The 13215-nt window shown below is 45.0% G+C and overlaps 1 protein-coding gene across 1 annotated transcript in view; it reads left to right on the forward strand.

Annotated features, from left to right (window-relative positions):
* Positions 1 to 13215, forward strand: part of pitx3 (paired-like homeodomain 3) — a 42389-nt gene that overhangs the window by 2639 nt on the left and 26535 nt on the right. The window lies entirely within an intron of this gene.

Here is a 13215-nt window from a genome sequence, read left to right on the forward strand (position 1 = left end):
ATATTTGTATTGTATTTGTGAATGAAAACCCTGGTTTTACGGAGCTGATAGCAGGATGTCAGGATCAGGATCATGCTCCAAAAGAGCTGTTTTATGTTTGAACTGCAGAGCCGATGGTAGGTGCAGAGCGGGTTTGGGGGTTCACCCCGACAGATCCCACCGGGATTAGACCCGGACCCGGACCCGGACCCGGGCCGGGCCGGAGGACCAGCAGCTCGGACTCCGTCCTCCTGCCAAGGCCCTTCGGTTCACGCCCTCTTTTGCATCCTTTCCCAGTTCCTTACATATGGAAATAAGATTTGTTTAATCCAAGTTGTCGTTTGGCCTCGGGGTGTATAAATGGAAATATGTCTTTGGCTGGTGATCGCGGCCGCGCGCACCGAGGCCCCGCGGGGCCGCGCACCGGGGCCCGCTGGATCCTCAAAACAGTGACATGAACCACACCACCTCATTTTCTTGTGTTTTTTTTTTAACGGGCAGAATTTCAATTTCACATTTTCGCTGAATGGCATCGTGACAAATAAGCGAAATACTGGGATGTGCGGAGTAGAAAAAGCGCGTTCATTCAAAGTCTGATTTAACAAAATAAGCTATATGATAAAATCTCTTCCTGAAATATTAGCTACAAAATACATGCTTAAGTCAAATTAAAGAGGAATTATATTTAAGAAAAAATAAAAGTAGGTCTAATCATTGTAAAAAACACATTTTCCCCGTAAATGGTTGTCACCATTTCCTCGTAACGCGGAGAGTATTCTGCGCTGCTAAACTGAGGCAGATGATTGAGATTTAATTTGATCATCCATAATAAATGTGGGTTCCGTGTTGGGGGTTTGTGTGGGCCTGGAGAGCCCGTTCCCCCCGCAGGTGGAGCCGCGGGAGCGCGGATGGAGCCGCGGGGCCGCGGGGCCGCGGGTGGAGCTGCAGGAGCGGCTCAATGCGCCTCAAGCCTGATTTAGGGTCCGCGTTAAATCGACGGCGTAGCCTACGGCGTATGCTCTGCGTCGGTGTGACGCGGAACCATAAATCCGCCTTTAATCACATGCAAATGCGCGTTACAGCAGGGCCGCATTAACATCTACAAACACCGGGCCGGAATTCCATCTGCCGCCTGTTCGAGGAGGCCCTTAATAAGTCCTCAGACAGCAAAGTGACACACATCTTAATCAACTCTTAATCCGGGGAATTAATTCTCAGCGCGTTTGTGAATAATTCCCAGCCTAATGCGTGTGCGCTCCGGCGGCCGCGCCGCCAGATGGATCCGCGCAATCTCCCGAAAAATGAGAGGATTTCTGCTTCCTCTGGTATTATTTTTATTATCATAACCACATATCTATTTAAATGAGATCGGAGTCACGTGGTTTATGCAAAGGAGTTTCACTGAGTTGTGTTAATTTTCTCTTCCAGCCTCTTTTTCGAAGGGCGAAAACACTGTCCAGGAAATAGCGCAAGCCTTTTGAAATCTATCTTTACTAAATATTACCACATCTAGACTACAACTGGGATTTTTTTTTTCTGGATTTTTACACCAACTGGAACCTGATCGTCATGGATCAGAATCAGAATCAGAATCAGCTTTATTGGTTTCCAGGTTCGAACATTGTCTAACAAGGAATTTGACTCGGGTAATTTCGCTCTTTGGTAGTAAAATATACAATAAAAAATTTGGAATTTCTATGATACAGAATAAACAGAATAAACATTTAAGGTGCAGCAGTTTGAGGTCGAGAAAGAAAAGAAAAGAAAAGGGACAATTCTGTATAAAAATACTAAATAAAATACAAATCAAAATAACCTATTTACAATTTTACAAGACAGTTATACAAAAAAAATACAAAAGATTATACAAATTATACAAAGAAATACAACGTGAGGGGTGCAGAAGATCAATACATTGTCGGCTTCGCAAAAAGAAAAGCGAATATTTAAGCAACTTTGAGGAAATGTTTCAAGTGGTTAAGGTTATATGACAAGGAGCAATATAAAATAAAAGCTGAACATGGCTGTGTCTCGCGTTTAGGGGCCCTGGAACATTCTGTTTTTTGTGGGTTTGTGTGTGTGTGTTTCCTTTGGAAACTCCAGTATGAGTTGGAATTTAAATACTTCAAGAAAACCTGCGATGATTCATTTATTTGTCAAATTGAGGTTCAGCAAAACAAAGTTTACTGACGGGAGCTGATGGTAGAGAGGGTATTAGAGCCATCTGAGGAAAAACTCAAACTGAAATAGTACAGCAGGTAGGGGATTAAAACTCAGACTAACAAAAATCAGTCTTTCTGACTCTATAAACTTGAAAAATTGGCAAATGTGATAATGTGACATCCAAGGTTTAAGTTCTTCATTGTGAAGTGTTCAAATGTCATTATTTAGGTGGCTCCAAATGAAGACAGGTTTTTTTTTATTTCTCTACCAATTGTGAATTTTAAGGGGGACTTTGTAGCTCCGTGTGTATGGCCGTACGACTGTACATCATAGTCATAGAAACAGCTCTGCAGAAGGCTCCTGACTCTGGCAGTAAAATGGCGTGGAGCCTCCGTGTGTGTCCAGGCCGGCGGCGAGGCCGGTGTTCTGACACCTTGTTCTGCAGCAACACTGACACCGGGCCGTCTGTCTGTCCATCCATCACTGCTGCTGCAGATATAGTCCTCTGGACTGGCTCATGTTCATATTTCTGACCAAAATACTGCTGATACTTGATCTGCAGCTGCTGCTCCATCCAGAAACCCATCCACTCACATTCAGAATGCACAAACGGAGTAACACAACGACACAGGTAAACAACTGTTCCAGCAGACCGTCGGACCGTCAGACCGTCGGACCGTCAGACCGTCACACCGGCAGACCGGCTCCTGCTCGGAGTTATAGAGCTTGAAATCTGCTCGTGTGAAGTCGTGATTCAGAGCTTGTGCTGCAGACGACGTTTCAGCTCGGTTGATCTTGAAAAAGGCACATGCAGCAAACAGACGGCCAGTTGTTGCTGCACGTACAGATGCACAACCACAAGGTCAGCCTCATTTTACCGCATCCGGAGAAATAAAATGACCTGTCCTCATTTGTAGCCCCCTAAATTACAGCATACTTCACTGTTAAGAACTGTAATTATGACTCAGACGTCTATCCAGACTTGCAGATTTGTGCAGTTATGAGCTCATTAAGTCAAAATGGTTTATTTCTTGCAAATTTGCAACTGATAGTCAGAAATTCTGAGGTTTCTCTTGGACATTAATGCATGTATGACATCTAATTTCCTGAAAATTCTCCAGCAAATTTGTCTATAAACATATACGTTTATAAAGTTTGAGCTTCTTTGTCAGAAATTCACAATTTCGCTATAAACCTGCAAATTTGTGAGTGAAAACTCAGAATGGAAACCTTATACTGGTTTGGGGGTAAAGATGCTTGTTTTTTTTTCTCTATAATTTAACCTCCTGATTCAACACGCGACTCTATCTGAAGTTTAGATTCACAAATGTGGCCTGTTGTGTTCTTGAGTTGTAGCAGATTCTTTTCTTTTTTTTATTGAACAGTGCCCCCCCTCATAGATTGTCATTTGGCCCCCAAAAAGCTAGACATGGCGCTGCTGATAATATAAGACTTGTGTTCTTACATCATTTGCTGTCGGCAGGGTTTGAACATCTGATATGTAAACCAGAGTGAAGCTCTGTGACTGTGAAGATCCACCAGTTCAGTGGATGATGCTTTGTGAAACGTCAGCCTTTCTTGGTCTCTCATCCCTTGGGATGAAGTATTCACAATACCGGGCCAGAGAAATGAAGACGGAAAGGAAGTGTCTGCGTCTACAAAAGCGTCTTGCACTTTTGAAATGGATATCTTTATGGATTCATGAGGTGAAAACCTTCATCTGCTAGAAATCTATCCCATAACAACTCACCATTAGGACTGGTCTTCACCTTGAGTTTTTAGAGCTTTTTAAAAAAAAAACTTTTGGTTTCAGCAAGTGACATTTTGAAAAGTCAGTGAGCAGGTTGAAGTGAGATTGTCCTCCCGTAGCGAGAAGGAACGACGAGAGCTCCCAGGACGACGCAGAGACCCGCTCTCTGACGGCTGGCATCACACTCGGACGTCATAGTTGATTCTTCAGACTCTATAAAGTGAAAGTGTTAACGACGTCCCTCCAGAACGAGGAATATGTGAAATAAGAGGGTAACAGATCGGTGATGGATGTAGTTCATCACATCATCACATCAGCTTATCCCCCAGCAGCTGGCTGAGGACGGGAGTGGAGCATCTGCTGAACTTCAAACAGGGATAATAAGCAGTACTCCAGTTGTAAAAAAGAAATCAGGGGGGATGGTGGATTTTATCATATGGGGACAGATAATTTGTGCTGATTACAAATAATATAATATATTACAAATAATAGCAGTGACCAAAACACCTGCAGAAATACTGCAGGAATGACATAGCAGCAGTTAAATGCAGCCTTCTGTAAGCTTTAAATATCCACTGGGCTTACATCAAATACATCAAAACACAACAATAAAAAACACTTTTCTGAACTTCTCAATATGACTCTGTCCTTCACAGGATAAGTAACATGGATCACTGCAAAAACTCAAAATCTTAACAAGAATATTAGTCTTATTTCTAGTTAAAATGTCTCATTTTAGTAAAAAAACAACAATTCTCACCTGTTTCAAGTAGATTTTCACTTGAAATAAGTAGAAAAATCTGCCAGTGGAACAAGATTTTTTTGCTTGTAATAAGAAGATAAATCTTGTCCCACTGGCAGATTTTTCTACTTATTTCAAGTGAAAATTTACTTGAAACAGGTTAAAATTGTCAAATAAGTTATTTTTCTGGTGATGACTCTAAATGTTGAAATAGCAGTAAAACCACATTCATTGATGAAATGACATAAGGGATGGAAAGGGGGGATGGCAGTTTTACAGGGAGGATGATTTGGACCGTTTTTATTTCAGGGGGGGATGATTTGGACCGTTTTTATTTCCGGGTGGAGGATTTGGACCGTTTATATTTCAGGGTGGATGCCATCCCCCCTCATCCCCCCTCAACTCCAGTACTGATAATAAGTTTGTTTGAGTTCAGTCAAGAGCTCCCTGTTTCTCTCCCTCTTTCTGTGTCGGCCATCACGGCCGTGTGACTGCTGGAATACAAAGGCCTGGCATGGTGGCGACCAGACTGCAGTGAAACACAGAGGGCGGGGGTGTGTGTGAGTGTGTGTGTATGTTTACAAATTGGGCTTCATCTGAACATGAAATTCTGCCACCTCTATCTCTGATGGGGTCCTTACCTGCAGTGCTGAGCTGGGGTCCAGGCCGGGGGGCCGGCTCGGCCCCAAATGGGCTGATGTTAGATTCAATTCATTTCAATTTTATTTATATAGCGTCTAATACAACAAAAGTTGTCTCTAGACGCTTTCCAGAGACCCAGAACATGAACCCCTGAGCAATTATTACATAAACAATGGCAGGTAAAAACTCCCCTAGTGGGAGAAAAGCCTTAAACCAAACAGTGGCAAGAAAAACTCCCCTTTAGGAGGGAAGAAACCTGGACCAGGACCTGGAACATAAGGGGGGGCCCTCCTGCCGAGGGCCAGCAGCGAGATGACCAGGGGTGGGGACCGCAGGCAGGTGGAAGCAGCAGCGGGATGACCGGGGGTGGGGACCGCAGGCCAGCACGCAGCTCCCGAAGCTCCGGCCCAATCAGCAAGCCCCAGGTTAGGTTCAGGGTCGAGGAAAGGTTGAGAAGGGGCAGGGCCAGGGAGAGGAGTCTTGACGGACAAATCTCTCCCCCGCCTGACCGGGCCGTTACCCTGCCCCTCTCACTCCCACGCTGCAGGTTCCGGTGTTGTGCATTCAGAGATGATCTTCGCCACCGGCAGAGGATGCTGCACCATGTACAAAAGAGAAAAAAGAGAAAAAAAGGGGGGGCCAGCACAAGAAACTACAGGAGCGATGGACAAAAATGATAGCTATGAGATACTTATAATAAATAAAAATGGAAATGGAGAAGAGAGGAAGGGAAGAGGATAAGAGAAGAAGGGTGAGAGGCATCGCCCAGTGGATCATGTCGGTCCCCCCCTGCAGCATAGGCCTATAGCAGCATATCTACCACCAAGCTATATTTGAGACTAACTATTATAGTCTCGTTCTATAGCTGCAACTATGACTACTGACTCTAACACACTAGAGTTTACACTAACTAGAGGTTTGCTAACACCAGCTAGAGGTTTACTAAACACTAACTATAGGCTTTACTAAACAAAGGTTTTAAGTTTAGTTTTAAAGGTGGCCTCCTTAACCCAGATTGGAAGTTGGTTCCATAGTAATGGTGCCTGATAGCAGAACACCCGCCCTCCAAATCTACATTTGGATACTCTAGGAACTACGAGTAAACCTGCACTCCGAGAACGGAGAGCTCTGCCAGGAACATAAGGCACTATCAGGTCTTGCAAATAATGCGGAGCTAAGCCATTTTGGGCTTTATACGCAAGTAAGATGACGCAAGTAAGATGACCCCCTTCGGTAAAATGTCTTCTCCCTTCTATCCCTCTTCTCCATCACCACCTCTCACAGTAGCCAGCCGTAGCTAGCTGTTTAAAGTTGACATAAGTGGAAAGTTTTCTGTGCCTGAGAGTCCCAACTTAATCGGAAAATTGAGGAAAAGACAACCCTGTCACCATGTCTAGGTGTGAAAATATCAAAGCAGCTCTGTCCACAATATTCTTATCATTACCCTCACCTACTTCTTTACAGCATAAACATTTGCTGTATCCCAGATGTGGGGAGCACAAAACAAAAGCATTGTTTCAAAAGCAAGGGGTGGAGTCAAGCTGTGTGTCTGACTCCACCCCCCAAAAACAGCTGCTTTAAATAGAACTGCAAAGACATGGTTGAACATGGCGCTCCTGTCCTGCATTCCCCTCCCTGCTTTCAAAGCAAAACACACCCCATGTCAAAAAGTGTCACCAACATTTAGTTAAAAGCTCGGGAAATAAAAGTTGAAGCTCATATGAAACCAGGAAAAGGACTGCAGTGACAACTGACGCTGGAAAATGAACAGAAAGATTCCAGATGAGCAGCTCATGTCCGTCACAAGGCTGAGCTGTTGGCACCAGATACAGTAGAAATACATTTTGTATTTGTTTGTTAAAACTGCACAAAACATTTGAGCAAATTAAAATGAAATGGAATAACAGGAGTTTAGTTAACAGACGCTCCAGGAAAGTTAACTCCAAACTTAAATACAGTAAACAGGTAGTAAAGGTTGTAAAGACAGGTAGTCTTTACTACCTGGTAGTGTTTCCTGTCACACCCATTTCTGTCGTCAACATATAAAGTGAAAATGTGACTTTATTTGTGTTGAGCCTTAATTCTGCTCAAACCTGGACTGTGTACTGAGATCCCCTGTGTCCCCCGTGTCCCCCGAAATAGACCGGGCTCAGGACAGCTCTTGTTATAGCCGCTTACGTCAGCCTCACAACCACAAACAGACACTTCTGATAAATGAGACCTCTACCTGCATCAGAGGGACGCTGCTGTCCACAGGTCCAGAGGGAGGCTGCTCTGCACAGGTCCAGAGGGACGCTGCTCTGCACAGGTCCAGAGTGACGCTGCCCTGCACAGGTCCAAACGTCTTAGTCCCTTTGTTTTATTAAAGTTTTTAATCACAGCCATATCTTTTTTTTTAAATTTCTTCTGATGAAAACAGAGGAACATTTCTGAAAACCTTTTTACGTGCATATATGATGGATAACCTGGTGATGGCCTCGACTGATGCCAGAAGAGCGGCAACTGACGTGGCGATCCCAAGAAACGGCGACATCAAGGAGAAGGAATGCCAGGAACTGGAGAAGCACCAGGGTTTGTAGGAGATGTAGAATATCTGGAAGGTGGAGGCAGCAGTGGTGCTGAGAGCAGTCGAAGCACTCGGAGCTGGAAGAGGATCCAGTAGATCACAGGAACATCAGAGATCGTGTTCCAGAGATCGTGGTCCAGAGATCGTTGTACAGAGATCGTTGTCCAGAGATCATGGTCCATAGGTCGTTGTCCAGAGATCGTGGTCCAGAGATCGTTGTCCAGAGATCGATGTCCAGAGATCGTGGTCCAGAGATCGTTGTCCAGAGATAGTGGTCCAGAGATCGTGGTCCAGGATCGTTGGCCAGAGATCATTGTCCAGAGATTGTGGTCCAGAGATTGTGGTCCAGAGATTGTGGTCCAGGATCGTTGTCCAGAGATAATTGTCCAGAGATCGTGGTCCAGAGATTCTGGTCCAGAGATTGTGGTCCAGAGATCGTTGTCGAGAGATCATTTTCCAGATTTCAATGTCCAGAGATCGTGGTCCAGGATCGTTGTCCAGAGATCGTTGTCCAGAGATCATTGTCCAGAGATCGTGATGCAGAGATTGTGGTCCAGGATTGTTGTCCAGAGATCGTAGTCCAGAGATCGTTGTCCAGAGATCATTGTCCAGAGATCGTTGTCCAGAGATCATTATCCAGAGATCGTTGTCCAGGATCGTTGTCCAGAGGTCGTTGTCCAGAGATCGTGGTCCAGAGATCGTTGTCCAGAGATTGTTGTCCAGAGGTCATGGTCCTGAGGTCGTGGTCCAGAGATCGTTGTCCGGAGATCGTGGTCCAGGATCGTTGTCCAGAGATCGTAGTCCAGAGATCGTTGTCCAGAGATCGTGGTCCAGGATCGTGGTCCAGAGATCTTGGTCCAGAGATCGTGGTCCAGAGATTGTGGTCCAGAGATCATGGTCCAGAGGTCGTTGTCCAGAGGTCGTTGTCCAGAGATCGTGGTCCAAAGATCATTGTCCAGTGATCGTTGTCCAGAGATCGTGGTCGAAAGATCATTGTCCAGAGATCGTTGTCCAGAGATCGTTGTCCAGAGATCATTATCCAGAGATCGTTGTCCAGGATCGTTGTCCAGAGGTCGTTGTCCAGAGATCGTGGTCCAGAGATCGTTGTCCAGAGATTGTTGTCCAGAGATCATGGTCCGGAGGTCGTTGTCCAGAGATCGTTGTCCAGACATCGTGGTCCAGGATCGTTGTCCAGAGGTCGTTGTCCAGAGATCGTGGTCCAGAGATCGTTATCCAGAGATCGTGGTCCAGAAATCGTGGTCCAGGGATCCTTGTCCAGAGATCGTTGTCCAGAGATCGTTGTGCAGAGATCGTGGTCCAGAAATTGTGGTCCAGGATCGTTGTCCAGAGATCGTTGTCCAGAGATTGTGGTCCAGAGATCGTGATCCAGAGATCATGGTCCAGAGATCGTTGTCCAGAGATCGTTGTCCCGAGATCGTGATCCAGAGATCATGGTCCAGAGATCGTTGTCCAGAGATCGTTGTCCAGAGATCGCGGTCCAGAGATCGTGGTCCAGGATCGTTGTCCAGAGATCATTGTCCAGAGATCTCGTTCCAGAGATCGTGGTCCAGGATCGTTGTCCAGAGATCATTGTCCAGAGATCTCGTTCCAGAGATCGTTGTCAAGAGATCGTGGTCCAGAGATCATTGTCCAGAGATCGTTGTCCAGAGGCTTGTTGTCCAGAGGCTTGTTGTCCAGAGATCGTTGTCCAGAGATCATTGTCCAAAGATTGTTGTCCAGAGATCGTTGCCCAGAGATCGCGGTCCAGAGATCGTGGTCCAGGATCGTTGTCCAGAGATCATTGTCCAGAGATCGTTGTCCAGAGATCATTGTCCAGAGATTGTTGTCCAGAGATTGTTGTCCAGAGATCGCGGTCCAGAGATCGTGGTCCAGGATTGTTGTCCAGAGATCATTGTCCAGAGATTGTTGTCCAGAGATTGTTGTCCAGAGATCGTTGTCCAGAGATCGTTGTCCAGAGATTGTTGTCCAGAGATCGCGGTCCAGAGATCGTGGTCCACAAATTGAGGTCCAGGATTGTTGTCCAGAGATCGTTGTCCAGAGATCGTTGTCCAGAGATTGTTGTCCAGAGATCGCGGTCCAGAGATCGTGGTCCACAAATTGAGGTCCAGGATTGTTGTCCAGAGATCGTTGTCCAGAGATCGTTGTCCAGAGATGGTGGTCCACAGATTGAGGTCCAGAGGCCTCCGGTAGAAGACTCGAGCTGGAAGAAGGGCAACCATCCTCAGAGGAATGGACGAGGGAGGAGTTTTTACATTTTGAAATTGAGTAATTTTGCTTTTAAACAAGTTTATAATTGTTTTCCCTGTTGATCGTATATTAAGGACACATTTGTAAAACCATGACAATGAAGAAAGCCATCACGTTTATTGACGAGGTCACGCCTCACCTGTCTTAAACTAACACATGAAAGGATGGGCAGCACTGTGTGTTATTTCAGCACTGTGTTTTTTTTTACCAGTCTCTGGTAATATCAAAGGAAAACCACTTAATTTATTGGGACATTTTTAGACATTTATAATCATTGCAATTATCCACAACATACATGTTGCATATTGATCATCCTTTAAAAATAGGTGGACTAAATAAAACTACACAAAGTCGGTATTTAGTATTACCTCAACCATCACCTGCGAGCCTGTCTCGTACAGATGTGTAACATGATCAAAGTTGAGACTTAATAATAATAATAATAATAATAATAATAATAATAATAATAATAATAATAATAATAATAATAACAATAGATCATGGTCCAGAGATCGTTGTCCAGAGATCGTTGTCCCGAGATCGTGATCCAGAGATCATGGTCCAGAGATCGTTGTCCAGAGATCGTTGTCCAGAGATCGCGGTCCAGAGATCGTGGTCCAGGATCGTTGTCCAGAGATCATTGTCCAGAGATCTCGTTCCAGAGATCGTGGTCCAGGATCGTTGTCCAGAGATCATTGTCCAGAGATCTCGTTCCAGAGATCGTTGTCAAGAGATCGTGGTCCAGAGATCATTGTCCAGAGATCGTTGTCCAGAGGCTTGTTGTCCAGAGGCTTGTTGTCCAGAGATCGTTGTCCAGAGATCATTGTCCAAAGATTGTTGTCCAGAGATCGTTGCCCAGAGATCGCGGTCCAGAGATCGTGGTCCAGGATCGTTGTCCAGAGATCATTGTCCAGGATCGTTGTCCAGAGATTGTTGTCCAGAAATCGCGGTCCAGAGATCAGGGTCCACAAAATGAGGTCCAGGATCGTTGTCCAGAGATCATTATCCAGAGATTGTTGTCCAGGATCGTTGTCCAGAGGTCGTTGTCCAGAGATCGTGGTCCAGAGATCTTAATCCAGAGATCGTGGTCCAGAAATTGTGGTCCAGGGATCCTTGTCCAGAGATCGTTGTCCAGAGATCATTGTCCAGAGATCGTGGTCCAGGATTGTTGTCCAGAGATCGTTCTCCAGAGATCGTTGTCCAGAGATCGTGGTCCAGAGATTGTGCTTCAGGATCGTTGTCCAGAGATCGTGGTCCAGAGATCGTGGTCCAGGATGGTTGTCCAGAGATCATGGTCCAGAGATCGTGGTCCAGGATCATTGTCCAGAGATCGTTGTCCAGAGATCGTTGTCCAGAGATCGTGGTCCAGGATCGTGGTCCAGGATCGTTGTCCAGAGATCGTTGTCCAGAGATCGTTGTCCAGAGATCGCAGTCCAGAGATCGTTGTCCAGAGATCATTTTCCAGAGATCGCAGTCCAGAGATCGTTGTCCAGAGATCGTGGTCCAGAGATCATTGTCCAGAGATCGTTGTCCAGAGATCGTTGTCCAGAGATCATTGTCCAGAGATCGTGGTCCAGGATTGTTGTCCAGAGATCGTTGTCCAGAGATCGTTGTCCAGAGATCGTGGTCCAGAGATTGTGCTTCAGGATCGTTGTCCAGAGATCGTGGTCCAGAGATCGTGGTCCAGGATGGTTGTCCAGAGATCATGGTCCAGAGATCGTGGTCCAGGATCATTGTCCAGAGATCGTTGTCCAGAGATCGTTGTCCAGAGATCGTGGTCCAGGATCGTGGTCCAGGATCGTTGTCCAGAGATCGTTGTCCAGAGATCGTTGTCCAGAGATCGCAGTCCAGAGATCGTTGTCCAGAGATCATTGTCCAGAGATCGCAGTCCAGAGATCGTTGTCCAGAGATCGTGGTCCAGAGATCATTGTCCAGAGATCATTGTCCAGAGATCGTTGTCCAGAGATCATTGTCCAGAGATTGTTGTCCAGAGATTGTTGTCCAGAGATCGCGGTCCAGAGATCGTGGTCCAGGATTGTTGTCCAGAGATCATTGTCCAGAGATTGTTGTCCAGAGATTGTTGTCCAGAGATCGTTGTCCAGAGATCGTTGTCCAGAGATTGTTGTCCAGAGATCGCGGTCCAGAGATCGTGGTCCACAAATTGAGGTCCAGGATTGTTGTCCAGAGATCGTTGTCCAGAGATCGTTGTCCAGAGATTGTTGTCCAGAGATCGCGGTCCAGAGATCGTGGTCCACAAATTGAGGTCCAGGATTGTTGTCCAGAGATCGTTGTCCAGAGATCGTTGTCCAGAGATGGTGGTCCACAGATTGAGGTCCAGAGGCCTCCGGTAGAAGACTCGAGCTGGAAGAAGGGCAACCATCCTCAGAGGAATGGACGAGGGAGGAGTTTTTACATTTTGAAATTGAGTAATTTTGCTTTTAAACAAGTTTATAATTGTTTTCCCTGTTGATCGTATATTAAGGACACATTTGTAAAACCATGACAATGAAGAAAGCCATCACGTTTATTGACGAGGTCACGCCTCACCTGTCTTAAACTAACACATGAAAGGATGGGCAGCACTGTGTGTTATTTCAGCACTGTGTTTTTTTTTACCAGTCTCTGGTAATATCAAAGGAAAACCACTTAATTTATTGGGACATTTTTAGACATTTATAATCATTGCAATTATCCACAACATACATGTTGCATATTGATCATCCTTTAAAAATAGGTGGACTAAATAAAACTACACAAAGTCGGTATTTAGTATTACCTCAACCATCACCTGCGAGCCTGTCTCGTACAGATGTGTAACATGATCAAAGTTGAGACTTAATAATAATAATAATAATAATAATAATAATAATAATAATAATAATAATAATAATAATAATAATAATAATAATAATAATAACAATATATTTCATTTGTTAGGCGCCTTTCATGGCACTCAAGGTCGCCGTACAACAATAGAAATACAAAAACACAATTTAAACAATAGAGAACAGCAAAGTTTGCGGCAGAACACAAAAGACCGCGTAAGTTGTATGTGTACTTAGTTGATTAAAATCTCATTGGTGAAACAAACTTCACCAGTAAAGT

This window comes from Cololabis saira, chromosome 17 (genome assembly GCF_033807715.1).
Source record: "Cololabis saira isolate AMF1-May2022 chromosome 17, fColSai1.1, whole genome shotgun sequence".
In the NCBI taxonomy this organism is placed as follows: domain Eukaryota; kingdom Metazoa; phylum Chordata; class Actinopteri; order Beloniformes; family Belonidae; genus Cololabis; species Cololabis saira.